Here is a 15,588-nt window from a genome sequence, read left to right as displayed (position 1 = left end):
TGCCACGGTCGTTTATTGTCACATGTCCTGTGGGAAAACCCATGTGCCAGCAATTAAATGCATTCTTACACGCGTCATATACGGTAGAAGAAAACAATAGTAGTAAAGATGCAACAAAAAACTGGGACTCAAAGGTAATTAAATGTAAGAGAATAGCAACACAAAGTGATTCGATAGTAATCTTTGTTCCATGCGACATATCGCCGAGTACAAAAAATTTAATATAACGAACATACTCGAAATGTGCTACGTCCGTAACGAAAACGTTTACGAATGAACACGTTCCGAAATATTTCTTCGCACAAAATGCCCATTTCGGAACGGAACGAAATCAATTAAGCACGTGCGGCTTTCTCGGGGCGAGTATTATCAGAGAGCGACGATAACAGTGGCTCGACAAACAGGTACGAGCGTTCTGAAATTTATAACTCGCGTTCTCGTGACGTGTGTGTTCGATAAACTCGTCGAATGTGGAGTCTCGGCATTGCGTAATCGACGGAGCAAGAATGTCGCGTTACAATGGCAACGAGAGAGAGAATCCCGCCTCTCGGGATTCCGTCTTCGCTTCTACTCGGCGCTTCTCGCCGAGAAAAGTTGGGTACATAACTCGAGACTCTCGTTGCTAAATATTACGACGACACGTTGCGCAACGTTCAATTATCGCTATCGTTGTCGTCGTTATGCATTCACCTGTTGAGTGTGCGCAGGCGTCGCGTTTCCGAGATATATAAGTATGGATTGTGCCTTTTTGCATAAATTCACATACAGCTTAGTGAACGAACCTTATCGTCTGGATTGTAATTCTAACAACATCCAGATTTTTTTAATTGATTGAAATATACAAAGACTGTTATCGAAAATTAGAAACTGACTTAGAAACCAGATATTTACAACGATACAGAATATTTTACAAATTAAATTTTCCTATTGTAGAAAACAAATGGATCTATAATTTCTTTTTCTTCCAATTTTGCACGTAACACCTTAAAAATCTTTAAAATATTTATTTCATTAAAATTAATTATTCTTATTTTGTCATCATTTGTTTCGAAAATATTAATCGATATATATTTAAAATTTAATCAGCGCTCTTTTATAAATTTATGGCACCGTCGAATGCTTCCTGTTAAAACGACAAGTCTCTTTCGTGTCGTCATTACCTACCATTAAGCTCCATACGAATTTATTCTACGTGCGAACGATTTGGTTGGAGAACACGATTCTCCGACCGACAGGCCGTCGTAATATATCACGAAAATAACAACCGTAGCAAGAGCGGCTAATAACGTTAAAACCACGTGTATGCACATACGCACGTACCTGTTACTTTGTACTAATTGCATCTGGTGCGCGTAGACCGTTATGTCATTCAGTGGCTTATCCGAGTGAAAGTATAATAACGAGGCGCCCGATCGCGCGCGAAGCAGAGAGTTTGGTGAACGAAAATACCGCATTTGCAAGTGATATATTCTTGCATTAAAAAAAAAAGCGTCGATCGCGCGATAATAACAAAGTGAGCGGTGAATGACGGACAGAATTCTGCCTTGCGAGACTCTGATTGACTTCGACGCTCGTAATTGAAGAATAGAAAACATTGATGCAATTCTCGATTGGCTCGAATGTCAGGTTTAAAAGAAAAATAATTTAAGCCAGAGCGAATTTTACACAGGCGTACGGTGTATCTCACTTCGAACAGGGAATGCTCAACGTATAAATTAAGCAAAAAGGAGACTGCGCCAGAAGATCAATCGTTGTAAAACTATTGACATTTTTTGGCATCTTACATATGCCTAATTAAGAGCGTAATATCAGGTACATGTATTACAATTAGGTGCGAGTATCGTAATGTATCTGTGATCAGTTTGACGAGCATTTTCCAATAATCAGTTTTCTTATGCGAGAGTGTGATACATCGAAATCTTGCTGCGTGATTTCTGTTTTGCAAGCGTAGGGAAAAGCAGTTTATGTCACAACAACGTTGATGCGAATGTGTGTTTTGGAATGAGAGATACGACAGACAATAGAAATTACATTCCAGATCGTTTTTTATTCTAATGATATTTCGTAAGGCTTCTGCGTGTATTTAAAAATCTCAGATGTGCCGTATAGTAATTCATTTGATAATATGAGCATCGGTAACGTGCGATACGCTTATTTTGCGATCGGCATAGTTTTAGCATTGACGAAAACGAAATTGGAAAGAAGAGGCAGCTTAAAAATTGTTCAGAAAATTATTTCGGACAACTCACTGTCTCGATGACGGTTACTATTTCCAGCGGAATTCCTGAAACTGCTAATTATATCGCTCGCAAAATGGCCGATTTGTGATTAAGATTGCGACTAAGATCAATAGGAAAACGAATAAATGCGACATTTAGGAGACAGGGTTTCGGACAACATTGTGATGCTCTCGTTCGTCGGTTACAAATGCGACAAGCGCGAAACATGCGGATTCTCTTTCTTTCGTTTCTTGTTCTTGTTTTTAGGATCTCTTCTTGTTTCGTAGGATCTGAAAAACTCTAATCATTATACCGGCTTCTGTAAATATTAGGCTATCGTGCATTAGGGTAGGGTGTAACGATCAGATGCTGGAAGATGACTTAACGATAATTGTCCGCGCAAACAAATAATTTTTCGTGCAATGGGATTCACTCGACACGAGATGCACTTTTTTTGTGGCAAAAGCGCACGTTGCTTCTTGATAGTGCAATCTTTAAAAGTGAATTTTTACTAGTACTTAAATGTTTATGGATAAAGAGTCGACGATTAACGAGTTTATTAGATAAATACGGGCTGTTAAACTCTAAAAATATACATAACATATTCATATGTTGTTGACTTCGTATACTCGATATGAATTGGTATCAAATATCTTATCTTATTCGTATTGATCATCCATCGTATATCATTTTTACTGGATGCTTGACAGAAATAAGAGTCTTCTAATGATTCCAATTTTTCGAATAGTCTTAATCGATGCATAGATCTTGCCGGCATGTAATTGTTGCACCGAAACCTTGGAATGTATATAACCACGCGCACGTATACATACGCACATGTTAAAATAAGAGCCAAGTACACATGTTACGATCTTCGCACATTATGTCCAATATTACTGTGTAAGAATTAAGTATAAGCATTGTATTTGACAATAAGACTTAATTATAAAATTACGTGTATTTACGTACATGTGTAAGAAGAGGTATTCTGAATGTCTATGCAAAGTTATTGCCCTTGCATATATCTATGTTCCAATTGACCTTGATTCCTTAACTGATACTTCCAGTGATTTATAAGAATATGATTTCCATTTTTCAATGAATTTTTGTAAAATTTGCATAGTTGTTTTATGAATGAATCTTTTAATATTAACGCATTAATTTTTACGGTTATTTCCGTATGTTTTAATATTGAAAAAAGTATTTGATGGAATTTCCATGCTATTTTTAATTAACATTGATATAGTTTCCTTTTCAGTACATTTTTCAAGCTGTCGAAAATAAAATTAGATAGAATTTTTCAGATATTTTGAAACAATATTTTTGAACAATTCTAGGATGTTTCTTTGTCAGTAGAGCAGGACGATGTCAGGTAAGTGGCGCCACGATCAAGATTTCTTTCACTGTTTTGTCGATCGAGTTGTTGATCAAATTGCGGAAGATCCACGTTTATTACACTCCATGCTCTATTGATCATAAAAATTATTAGAATAAATATAAAATTTTGCTCAAAATTTTCATATTATTTGCTTCTATAACTTGGAGTATACAAATTTTTAGTGGTGCAAAATATTCAAAAGTAAATTGTTAGTATATTTTCATAAAAGAAAACATTTTATTTTTATTATTAAAAATACATATTGAATGTATAATTAGGTAATTTAATTTTTTGCGATCAGTTTGTAATTCATGAACAAATGAATACAATATGCACATGATTCTAAATCTTTTATTATCAAAAGAGTGTGTGTACAGATATTTTATTTTGGAATATTCAATATGTAATATTTTTCAAAAACTGTATAGATTAGAAAAATTGTAAATTGATTATACTCTAAAAATTGCAAGTGAAAAGATTGAAAATTTATCCAGTCAATATAAGATATCAATTGTTGATTGATAATTACGATTATCTAAAATTAGTCATCTGTAGTTTATTTTATTTTGCGACACTAAAATAAAAGATTTAAACCTATGTGTTTATGCGAGTACATGCATGTGCGAGTTATAAAAAATATCGGTCTGGAACCAGAACAGACGTGTCATTACGTAATTCAAAAACAAAACACAGAAAATATTACACGGCGCAAAATTAGGATATGCTCATTCTTTCAGATGCTGGATATCAGATATCAATACAATATTCATGCGTAATAATCAATTAACCATTAATCAAATTAAATAATTTATTGCGCAAATCAAGAAAAAAACATCGCAAAAAGAAGTAATTAAGGAAATACAATATAGTAAAATTTATAGCCTTCCTTCTTAATCATAAACGACATAAATGATAGATCTTTAATGCGCCAGGAGGGAGATCTTCCGATCGGATGCCAATAATTAACAAAGATGTCGAGTTTGAAATATGTGAGTCGAAAGTATTCAAGGTATCGATTTTCTAAAGATATGTTACAAATAAAATGTAATAAACGTTGCAGATGTTTATCATGCAGCGAAACATCTGATGCCCATGAAATTATATGGAGGAAATTATATCTGGGGCAATGTGACATGACACTGTGAAATTGATGTATACGCGCCGATATCGGACGAGACACGAGGAGCCATCGCGTCGTGGTCCAGCGGGTGGATGCTGCACGAGAGAGATACCGCGACGCCGTGACGAGCGGTGCGAGTGAGAAAGAGAGAACGACAGGCGGACATATATGGTCGCGGGGTCCGCGAGGCTCTCAGGTTACGCCTGCTAGCGACGGCGCTAGCTGTTTTCACGATGATGTTCGGCGTGTCTCTCTCTCTCTCTCTCTCTATCTGGGAGTTCCACCTTTTCTTTCCCCTTGTAGCCTCTTCGACGCCGTCCTTCTTGCGCGCCTCGCGCGCTCGTCTCTTTCATGCCGGGTACCAAAAATACCGACGGTTGTTCCGTGGGTGAGAGAGATGAAGAGGACCGAAGGAGAAGAACAGGAGAGAAGCGTTATTTCAAGATTATCGGGGATTGCCGACTTTCTGGAATCGTGCCGATCGTCTCCATTCCCAATATCGAATGTGCTCTTCATTTCCACGATCCAATTTTTGCGATTTTAAAATTTCGCCACTCGGATTTGTTGAGTTTTGTTTCGTGGAATTGTAGACCAATATGTGGATTGTAGAAGTTAACGCGACATTATTTACTCTGCTTAGTTTATTATTAAGAAATTCTTAAGAAGCCATGGAAAGCATTTAAAGAAAGCATGTTTCCAGAAAAGTAAATTTTATTTTAATTACTGTGTGCGTTTGTATTTTTCTAGTTTACATTTTTAAAATACATATTATTTATACTTAAATATAAATTTTATTTAAATAAAAAAGAGGACAATGAAGATTTACTGACATTTAATAAATTTAATAAATTTAATGAATACATATAAGAAAATAGAAAGGAGAGAAAGAAGTAAACTGAATAAAGAGAACGTTTGTCTTTTAGAAAAACGATAATATTTTTATATTTTCTTTCTTTCTTTATTTTTTCAGCTGTGAATGCGATTTGATATTCATATTGCTAATTGAAACTTTGCAAATTATTTATTTAAAAAATGTGAGTATTGCAATCAAAAAGTATTATTAAATTCATCTAAAGGATGTTTATGTTTTTAATTCTTGTTATTAATTTGTGTTAATTTCCATGGTTTAACTCTTTCAATCTTCTTAAACTTGGCAGCAGCTGGATTGATTCGTCGACACCAGCGATGTATTTACTGAGATTTTAATGTTTTTCGAGCCATTATGCGCCCTCGTAAGTAGTAAAAACGTTTTACGGTCGGACATCCCGAGCACCCGCGCCGCTCCTCCGCCCGTGTTTTCGTGCTCGAAGAGTTTCGAAATTTTCATACATTCTTGCATAAACTTAAGATTTCTGGAAAAACGTGTATCTCGTTGTTAGTTAATTTTTTCGCGGAATGCAGGGAGAACTTTTTTGAGAATCCGAGCTCGTGAGACAACTCCGCTAAGCATTCCGTTGACTATTTACTTTGCGGGAACAAACATTCGATATTATTCCAAAATTTTGATAGTTCGATGTAAACTATGACCAGTTTTGTTTTAAAAATTAATTAAGTCTACATTTTACCGATAAGTATTTAAAAATTTTTATGAAAAAAAAATTTATTTCAAATACATTTTGTAATACTCGATCAATTTGGCGTAAAATATTATTTATTATAAATATTATAATTTAATATTAATAGAGTAAGAAGGAAATTGATATTATAACAATTTGTCTCTTTAATTATTTTAATTTTCGTTCTCCGTATCAATGAAAAAGATCTTGGCCTCGATATCGAAGTCGCGATACCACATATATGAATGATCAATATAATTCGATTGATTGATTGATAGCACCTGCACAAATCGGCAGATCTAATATCCATGCCACGATGTTTCTTTCAAATTGTGCGGGTGAGACATCGGGGCAAATATAATAGGCCAGTGTCTTGTCCTGTCCTCGCACTCATAACATCTATTTTCAGAGCGGACCGGCGACTAAGTTTAGAACGGCTGTTCCATTTACTCGGACCGTTCGCCCACTCTCAAACTCTCGCGCTCTCGCTTTCGTGAGAAAATGTGATAAAGGAACAAACAAGTTCGCCGTCGACTGCGTAAAGTCGATAACGGTTTCCTAACAAACTCGTGCGATCGCAGGCGGCCTTTAATAAAATAAAATGTAAATTTAATGTTAAACTAATGCTTTCTGTGGACATAATTTAAGTCTTTAATGGTATAGACATCTGTTAGCGTCACAGTTTTATTTTAGAGAATTGTTATTTGAAAAATTAATTATTAATCAGTCAGAACATTAAGTTTTTGTAAACATAATCCGTGAGATTTTGACATTTATAATTAGTCTCTTAGAAATTTTAGCTAATATAATTGAAAAGTGTAACTCTATTAAAGTAGTTGCGACAAATATTTGATCTGAATATAAATAGCTGCAGAAAAAATTGTAAAGAATTTCTCTAAAATAACTTAATTTTTTATCCGCAAGAAAACATTATTTTAAGATGTTAATGACACATTTTTCGAGACATTATAGACAAGGTAAACGTAAATGAGTGAAAACGGGATCACTTTTCTTGTATTCGTCATGTCTATGTTATATTTAGTTTTTATGCGAGATTTAATAATACATCAACATTGTGTACGTTAGGCATGAAAAATCCTCGTACACTTTGATACTAAACATTGTTTTGATTCCAAATTACTATCAGTACCTCGAGGATACACACGGAAAGAACGGTTTTATTAAAATATCTTAAAAATTTAGAATGAATGAATGAATTTTTAAATATTTAACAAATCTCATTTTTTCAGTGTGAAAACCCAACGACGGGGAAGCTAATGTACTCTCGTCGCCGATATAATTGAAATTGAACAAACCGCAGCCGGTTCGTCGCGCCGCGCGTTTGTTTCGGGAGTGCCGTTCAAGTTCATCGGACTAATGGACTTTTAATGAATCCCATTTGATGGAATTTTAGTTCATGTCTGGTGGATCTACATCTTCGACGAGGTGCTGATTCATCCTGCCGAACTGGAAATTCTGTCATGGGTTTTATAAACGTAAAATACCGCAGTGTCGCACGAAAGACTTTTACAATTTTAAGACTTCTAATAACTAGTCCGCGCGCGATTGTAGCGTATTATCCGCGATTGTTTCTCGCGAGTGTCCTGTGCGGGAGGACTGTAGGAGAAGGAAGTCTGATAACCCAATCCTGAGAGGTGGAGGAAGGAGGTCTTGGAGAGGCATCGGATATGACAACCCAATCCTGAGAGGTGGAGGAAGGAGGTCTTGGAGAGGCATCGGCGAAGCAATCTTAAGGTAAATACAATTTTTTATTTATGTAAAATAGGCAGGGCTGGATAAAATGCTTTTCGAATTATATTTTAAATGCCAAATATAAAATACCTTAAAAAACGTATTTAAAATGCAAAATGTAAAATGGATTTTTCGAATCCATTTTAAATATAAATGAGTAAATTAACCCAAATTTGATTTAAATTCCATTCTTTTACTTAAAAATAAGTATATAAAATGTAAAACTGTATAAATTTTTGACTCTTATTTAAATGGCACGTTAGTTCCGACCGCGCGGTCTCGAGTTCGAGTATTCAAAAATTAATGAAATTGTCAAATTTTTCGCGTAATCATTTAAACGGCCACGTATTAGTGCGGGATAATAATTTAATTCACTTTAATTTACTAATTCATAAAATTGTTATAGATTTTTGGCTTTTATTTAAATGGTAGGTAATTTTTATTTCTTAAAAAAGAATTTTACGTCGAAATCTCGCAGACATTGCTTTAAAAGCAATTTAAATTTTTTAAATGCACAAACTTTTTATTGTTCAACTATAGTACATAACAGACGCGCGATTAGCGCGCGCTGCGAATTGAATCCCATACATCTTTCAATAACATTTATACCAATTTACATTTTAATTAAACAAATTTTAACAATTTTCAATAAAATGACGTTTTAATCGGCCATTTTTAAATTTTTTTCTTAAAAAATTTTTATATCATGGGATTTTTAAAATAAAAATTTTTTTTTACTCCACCATCACCCATCACCACCACCCACCACCACCACTCACCACCACACACCACCACCACCCACCACCACCACCCACCACCACCACCCATTACCAAATAAGTATTAATTTAATAATAAATACACGATTATTATTTTGTTAATTTAGCTTATTTTATAATGCTTTAGATTTATTAGAAGGAAAACTTGTTTTATATAGTTTAATCATATAAATTCATCAACAGTATTATTTTACATTACTTTAAAGATATGATATTTTATTTTAAATATCTTATCAAATATTTCTGAAATATAAATTTAAGAAACAACTATAAATACAGATCTTGCTTCTGTGAAAGTGTGATTTACGCCATCGGGCCTTGCGATTTGCTTATTTCTCTTTAGCGGGCTCTGTATTTTCAATCATATATCAGTTCGTGGTAGCGTCGAAAATAGTATTAATACTTCGCCGTTCTATGAGACGAAATATATTCGAAGAGATCATTCTCTCCTTGGAATTAAATTTTCAAACAAATTGTCAAATGCAGATTTAATGGTGTAAAAAATAATTATTATAAATTTGAACCTAATTGCATTGCATAGCGATTTTTTTGCCTTATATCTTATTGAAAAACTATTTCTCTAATTTTTAGATAAAGTTATGCGGTAACTTGACTACAGAAAAGATATTTGGAGTCGTTAGGTATAGATTCTAATACGTAAAGATAGATTTACCGGTGAGGGGCGATCGTGTATATTTAGAAAAGTGCCCGGTTTGCCAGAACTTGAGAGAGACTTGCGTCTCGATGCTTCGCGTGAGATTTCTTCCTTCTTGATTTTTCTTTTCTTATTCTTTCTGTTCTTCATTTCATCTTCTTCGATGCTCCTTCTCTCAACTTAACGAGAGCATCGCTGTAACATTTCCCGGATGAGCGCAAAGCGTACACATTGTGTTGCTATTTATAACATACAACCGCGTGATTCTCTCTAGTAAATTAATGCAGACAATTGAGGGCGAAAGTATGCATTGTGCAGTGTGCTGAGTGTCAAAATAAAAATATAACAACAGCAATTATACATATATTAAATTTATTGAGAAATTATAACGAGCAACATATGGATTTATAATAAAACCTAAAATTACAATTAAAATCTTTTCTATTTTTTCTATATTATCAAAAAGGCAAAAAATATTTAAATTATTAAATATATATAATTGCTGGCATATTGAATAATTTTACAATGTTTGCGGTGTCTAATTTTAAAAAATTTTATTTTTAATTACAAAGAGGGTCTTGAGCAAAGTAGTTACTTTTCCTTTTCTCCTGCGATCGTAACCTATCATAGACTGAAAACAGAGCCATGTGTCACCACGCCACGTCGGCTTCGTTAAATTTAATTTACTGACATCTCACCAAAAAAACAATGTCACGAAAATTCATTACGCCTTCTGGATATTTTAGGGGGATAAAATAATATATTATAAATCACGAAAGCAACGACAATTATCCAATTATTGATAAAATATAATGTTTATATATAAATTGGTTCCATTGAAAATACCGGGATTTTTCTAACTTTATGAAATATTTTGGAAAGTATTTAGTAACAAAAAATTACAATTATTAATAATAATTATTTTATTCCCCTAAAGTATCCACAAGGCGTGATGAATTTTTGTGACGTTGTTTTTTTTGAGATGTTAAATTAAATTTAAGGAAGCCGACGCGGCGTGGTGACACACGGCTCTGTTTTCAGTCTATGATAGGTTACGATCGTAGGAGAAAAGGATAAGTAACTCGTAACGACTTTGCTCAAGACCCTCTTTGTAACGTTTCACGGATGGCTTGAGGAAATATGTTTGTCAGGACATACAAAGTTATCTCGCACGGCCACTTAACGTTGAATTATGGCTATAACATCCGCTTATATTAGCAGAAGATATTTCTAAAATTATTACAGCAATTAAAACATGTCTTGTACGAAAGGATCGTTTTGCGAAGGTAAAAAGTAAATGAACGTGTATCTCTTTGTCGATTTTTGCAAATCTCAACGTAACTAGTCGATACTGCATAATTTAAACTGTAATCAAATATATGCAAGTGCACAATTCGAACATTCTATTTTCTTTAAATTGCCACGTTTGCGATATTTGCTACTGTAAATTTTTGAATACTTCCTTGTACACTGTTTATTTTCTTGTTATTTCTGTTCAACATTATGTGCCGAGTGATGACTACATCTAGTTAAACGTCCAAAGTAAACTGGCGATCTCTCATTTAGTTATAAGTAGCTATTTGCAAGATATATAATTACAGTCTTACATTAATTTTTAGCATTAATCCGAAAAAAAACTGATATTGGTTGTACATAATATTATACAATTATCACGCATAGGGTACAGCAGGGTAATTTGAATAATGGGGTAATTTGGATAACATTAAGCATTTGAAAAAATTTCAGAAAAATAAAAGACTTTAAGATACATTTTATTAGATCAGACATTGAAAAATAAGATATTTTAAGATACATCATTAGATCAGACATTGATCTAATGAAATGTATCTTAAAATCTCTTATTTTTCTGAAATTCTTGCAAATGCTTACTGTTATCCGAATTACCCTACTATTCAAATTACCCCGCTGTACCCTATACATACAAGAAATCTTACAATTTTAATTTAATTGGCAATTTTGATAATATTTCTTAAAGATAATATTTAAAAATTTTTTCTTGACAAAAAATTTACTCCAGACTCAATAAACTTGTCATTGAAATTATGTAAAACATTTGTCATATATATATGACGTATGTGATTTGCACGACTAAACATAATGACATTGACAGGCTGAAAGCACTTAAAATCCTTCGGTTTCGTAACATTATGGACGAAGTTTCGTTTATTTCTCATCGTCGATTTCGCGTGTCTCTCCTAACAAGCTCAAAAATATGTAATCCGATCGATGGATGCGACTCATTTTTATTCTTTTTTTCTGTCTTTCCGTTCAGAGAATGAGAGAAAACGTACCTCGCGTTACGCGCGAGTATCGCGGTGCTATCTAATTTCATCACGGGGACGCCAACGTGAGAGATTCCATTCCGGTGACTTTTCGCCAGTCATTTAGTTCCACTGTCGATAGCGCGGGTTCATTTTTAGATTCGTTGCCGACGGCCACGTTTATATGACAAACTCGCCAGTGACAAGAAATAGAACGCGCAAATGACGAAGTCGCGTCAATGCGCTAAGCATAAACGCCGGGTATATTCGGCCATATATAAATACAATATTAAAAATAGATTCGAGTAAAAAAGGGATATGAATAACTTGGAATTTTTGAGCAACCCCTGTGTTATCATTCGTGAATACAAAATTATTACAATTTTAATGTGAAAGTATAGAACAGTAGGATGCTAAGTGCTGGAATAGAAAAATAATAAAAGAACTCAATTTGTTAGATATCTAAATTTTTTATTATAATTATAGTAGCCTTTGACATTAATATATTAGTTACAGTGACATCATATGCAGTTTAAGCAAGTATTTGCTTAAGAAAAGTTCACTCGCACGAATTCATATCAATTCGAATTCTTGTATAATTCATTGTTGTCTGCGTTAATTTTCTGATTTCATCGTGTAAAAGCAAACGTTATTGTGTAACAGCGATACGCCAGATATAAGAACTAACAATAAGATGAATCTCGGTGGGGCACGCGCGCGTCTGATTACGAAAGAAGTATAGCGTGTAATAAATGCTTTTTCTCGTCCTCTGCACCGGCTGCACATGTCTGTCGACACTTACTTAGGGATCGCGATGTCCCGACCTTGGATAATTCGCCAATAGTACTTTTTGCTGCACAATATTGTTGCCATGAATTGCATCTTGCGTTACCATAAAGATCTTGCATATAAAAGAATAAATATTAGATGATTTAAATGACATAAAAAATATTCTCCGTAATTATATTAAGGTATTCTGTTTAGTATATCTTTCATTATTAAATGCTCATGTAGCAATTAAATACTTAAAAAACGTAGTAAAAAGTACTGCTTATTAGTTTGTAGAAATATTTAGTATTTACAAAGCTATATGTATATATATAATATTTATGGATATATTTGTGATGTACTAACTTTAGCATGATGTACCTATCTGTATGTAAAGGTGAAGAGTTCCAAAATGTAATCTTTAGCTTTGATGTTTAAGTATTGTCGTCCAATCTCTTGAAATCATGATTGAAAATGAGCCAGATGTCACAATATTATTACGGCAGGATTTTCAGTTAGAGTAACAGCTGTCTGTCGTAGCGCCGCGCGGAGAACGCGTGTCTGACCTGGTTGTGCCGTTATCACTTATCGGACGTGACTTCGTTTACTTCGGTATATCATAGCGTCGTGGCGGCGCCCGCGAGAGCGTGGGCGTGCGTACGGCTCGACGGAAATGTAAGACAGAGGATTTGGAGTAAGATGTGGTGGTGGCGACGGTAGTGGTGGTCGTGCTGGTGGGCAAAACTCCAACCTCGAGGTAGCTTCTCGACACCTCGCGCGTTTAGTTGGCGCGCGGGGCCCCGACGATTGGGACGACCGATAGAGACACTCCGTGCAAGTAAAAAGAGAGAGAGTAGAATACGAGAGAGACAAGAAGCGAGACAGCGACGAGCGACCACACGACGAGTGACGACGACGACCCAAGACGAAGACGAAGACGATCGAATCTGAAAAACAAGAAAAAGAAAGAGTTTCTCTTAATTTTCCCCGTTTTGTTCTCTCGCGCGACCTTGTCGAATTCTCGAGCCGAGTCTCCCAAGCCCAAGTGTGTGTCTCGTTATTTGCCTCGGGGGGGGTTGGGAGTGATCCAGGAGTAAGCGACTGCTTGCCGTCGTCGCGGGTGTCCGAGGAAACGCTCGGCCAGGTGCCGGGACTCGCACTCTTCGGAAGGAAAAACGCTCATCCTCTCCCGGAGACGCTTCAAGTAAGTCTCTCGATGATACCTTGGATGCGGATGCGCACGTAGTGTGGCTGCGAGGGAGCGTGCGACGATTGCCGGATTCACGCGTGTCAGTGCGACTTCTCTTCACACTTTGCCCGAGTGACCGAGCTCCTTTCGAATTCCCTTTCTTCCCCCTTTCATCCCCCGATTGTCTGTTAACATCGCGTCGAGGGTCGCGTGTGGATCAGTGCCGAAGTGTTAGCAACAAGTGACGGATCGATTTCGCGCATGCTCACCCACGTGAGTGATTTGCCAGGGGTAGATGAAGGGACAAGTGGATTGAGGAGGTATGTTACGCTGTCATGAAAAATCCAGTTATCCCCGTAGATGAGTCGTTATCCCCCTTTTATTTTGATTATTTAATCAAATGTATTCACACCAGGAATACATATGTCGGATAAATATTAGAAATTAAGTGATCGAGAATTAAAAAAGGACGATGAAAAGCAAGACGACGCATAACGATCCGTGATTGTAACAGCGCATTGCAAGCATTAACGCTGTGACATCTGGCAACTTTCATTCTCGCTTAGATTTTGAATATTTTATAAAGATAGAAAAATTCACTTTTGACACTTATTTTTATTAAGAATTTTCTTGTCTTAAATCGTAATCACACTAACAATTGAGATTGGATTTGATGAAAATTTCAATCAGAAGAAAAAAAAACTAATATCAAGTTTAGTAAATTTTGGTTTGATTGGTCAAATTTCAACTTCAATCTCAATCGCTAGTGTGATTACGGTTTTAGACATTTTAATTTAAATAAATTTAAATAAAGATAAATTTTATTTTACCCCATTTATATCATTAATTTTCAAGCAAGCACTTGTCTATCGCGATGGCATTTTTGGTTTCATTTTGGAGTAGAGCGATTTTCAGTGATTCTTCTAAACAGATTCTAATCTTCGGCTGTTTACATGATTATCAGAGCGTTAATTTTTATCATTTTCTTTTACGTTTCTTTCGGATCTTCAAAGCTGCAATAATTTCCTTGTTGTGTTCTGGACATTGTCACTGTTTTTTTACTTTGTCTAATTATGTGATTATTAAGAGAAATTAGGCAAAAAGGATTAGAAAAAAATCCGAGCCCTGTTTCCAATGAGTTCACAGTGTAGACGTGTTTCTCGCGCTCGACAATCCTACTTTACATGACTAATCGCCACGAGTTTCGTCGCGGCGGCGACTATTCGTAGACTACTATCTAGGTATCTAGGCTCGGAGTCCACTTATTTTTAGGAGGGCGTAACGTGAGGAGCGGTTCGTCGTTCCTACAACCATCTTTTCGCTGTGTCGTTGTTCCATACGTCGTTCCGTCCATCTTCACATCGCCGTATTGTCCGACACTTTGTCTAACGCATCATTTGCCGGCTTGTCTTCTCGTCAACTTCCTCTTCCCGATCTTTCGAAACTCGTATTTACACGTTAATTTTGGAAGGCACTAATAGGAATTTAATTGGCCCATTATTTTTTTCTCTATCCTCTCATTCTAATAATTTGATTTACAGGAAAATTCAGATTTATCGCGTTATTACATATAATATTATACATATATTAGTTTGTTGGTAAACCGCTTTTCCACATTTGTTATGATATTTTTTTATTCTTTTGTTTAGTAAAGAAATACTAATTAAACAAAATGATAATTTAAGCATATAATAATATGTATAATATAATTATATCAGATGTGTCAGAAATTTTTCGGGGAATTCTGTCAAAAATATACATACACGGAGAGAATTTTTTTTTAAATTTACCCTGCAAATCATGTTAATTGTGGGACAATATAGTATTTAGGACAATTTTACTGTGCACTACAATAAATTTGACAGTAGTAAAATACAGTAAAATTTATTGTA

The 15,588-nt window shown here is 35.0% G+C and overlaps 1 protein-coding gene across 4 annotated transcripts in view; it reads left to right on the top strand.

Annotated features, from left to right (window-relative positions):
- Positions 1-13,303: 13,303 nt before the first annotated feature.
- LOC105457558 (muscle M-line assembly protein unc-89-like) overlaps positions 13,304-15,588 on the top strand; it is a 23,900-nt gene continuing 21,615 nt past the window's right edge. For 3 of the 4 annotated variants that reach the window (XM_011702287.1, XM_011702286.1, XM_011702284.1), the window contains exon 1: positions 13,304-13,711. The gene's annotated coding sequence lies outside the window, so the exon portion shown is untranslated. The other variant, XM_011702285.1, reaches the window with a different exon arrangement.

This window comes from Wasmannia auropunctata, unplaced genomic scaffold (genome assembly GCF_000956235.1).
Source record: "Wasmannia auropunctata unplaced genomic scaffold, wasmannia.A_1.0 LD335207.1, whole genome shotgun sequence".
Lineage (NCBI taxonomy): Eukaryota > Metazoa > Arthropoda > Insecta > Hymenoptera > Formicidae > Wasmannia > Wasmannia auropunctata.
This window is presented reverse-complemented; position numbering and strand designations above follow the sequence as displayed.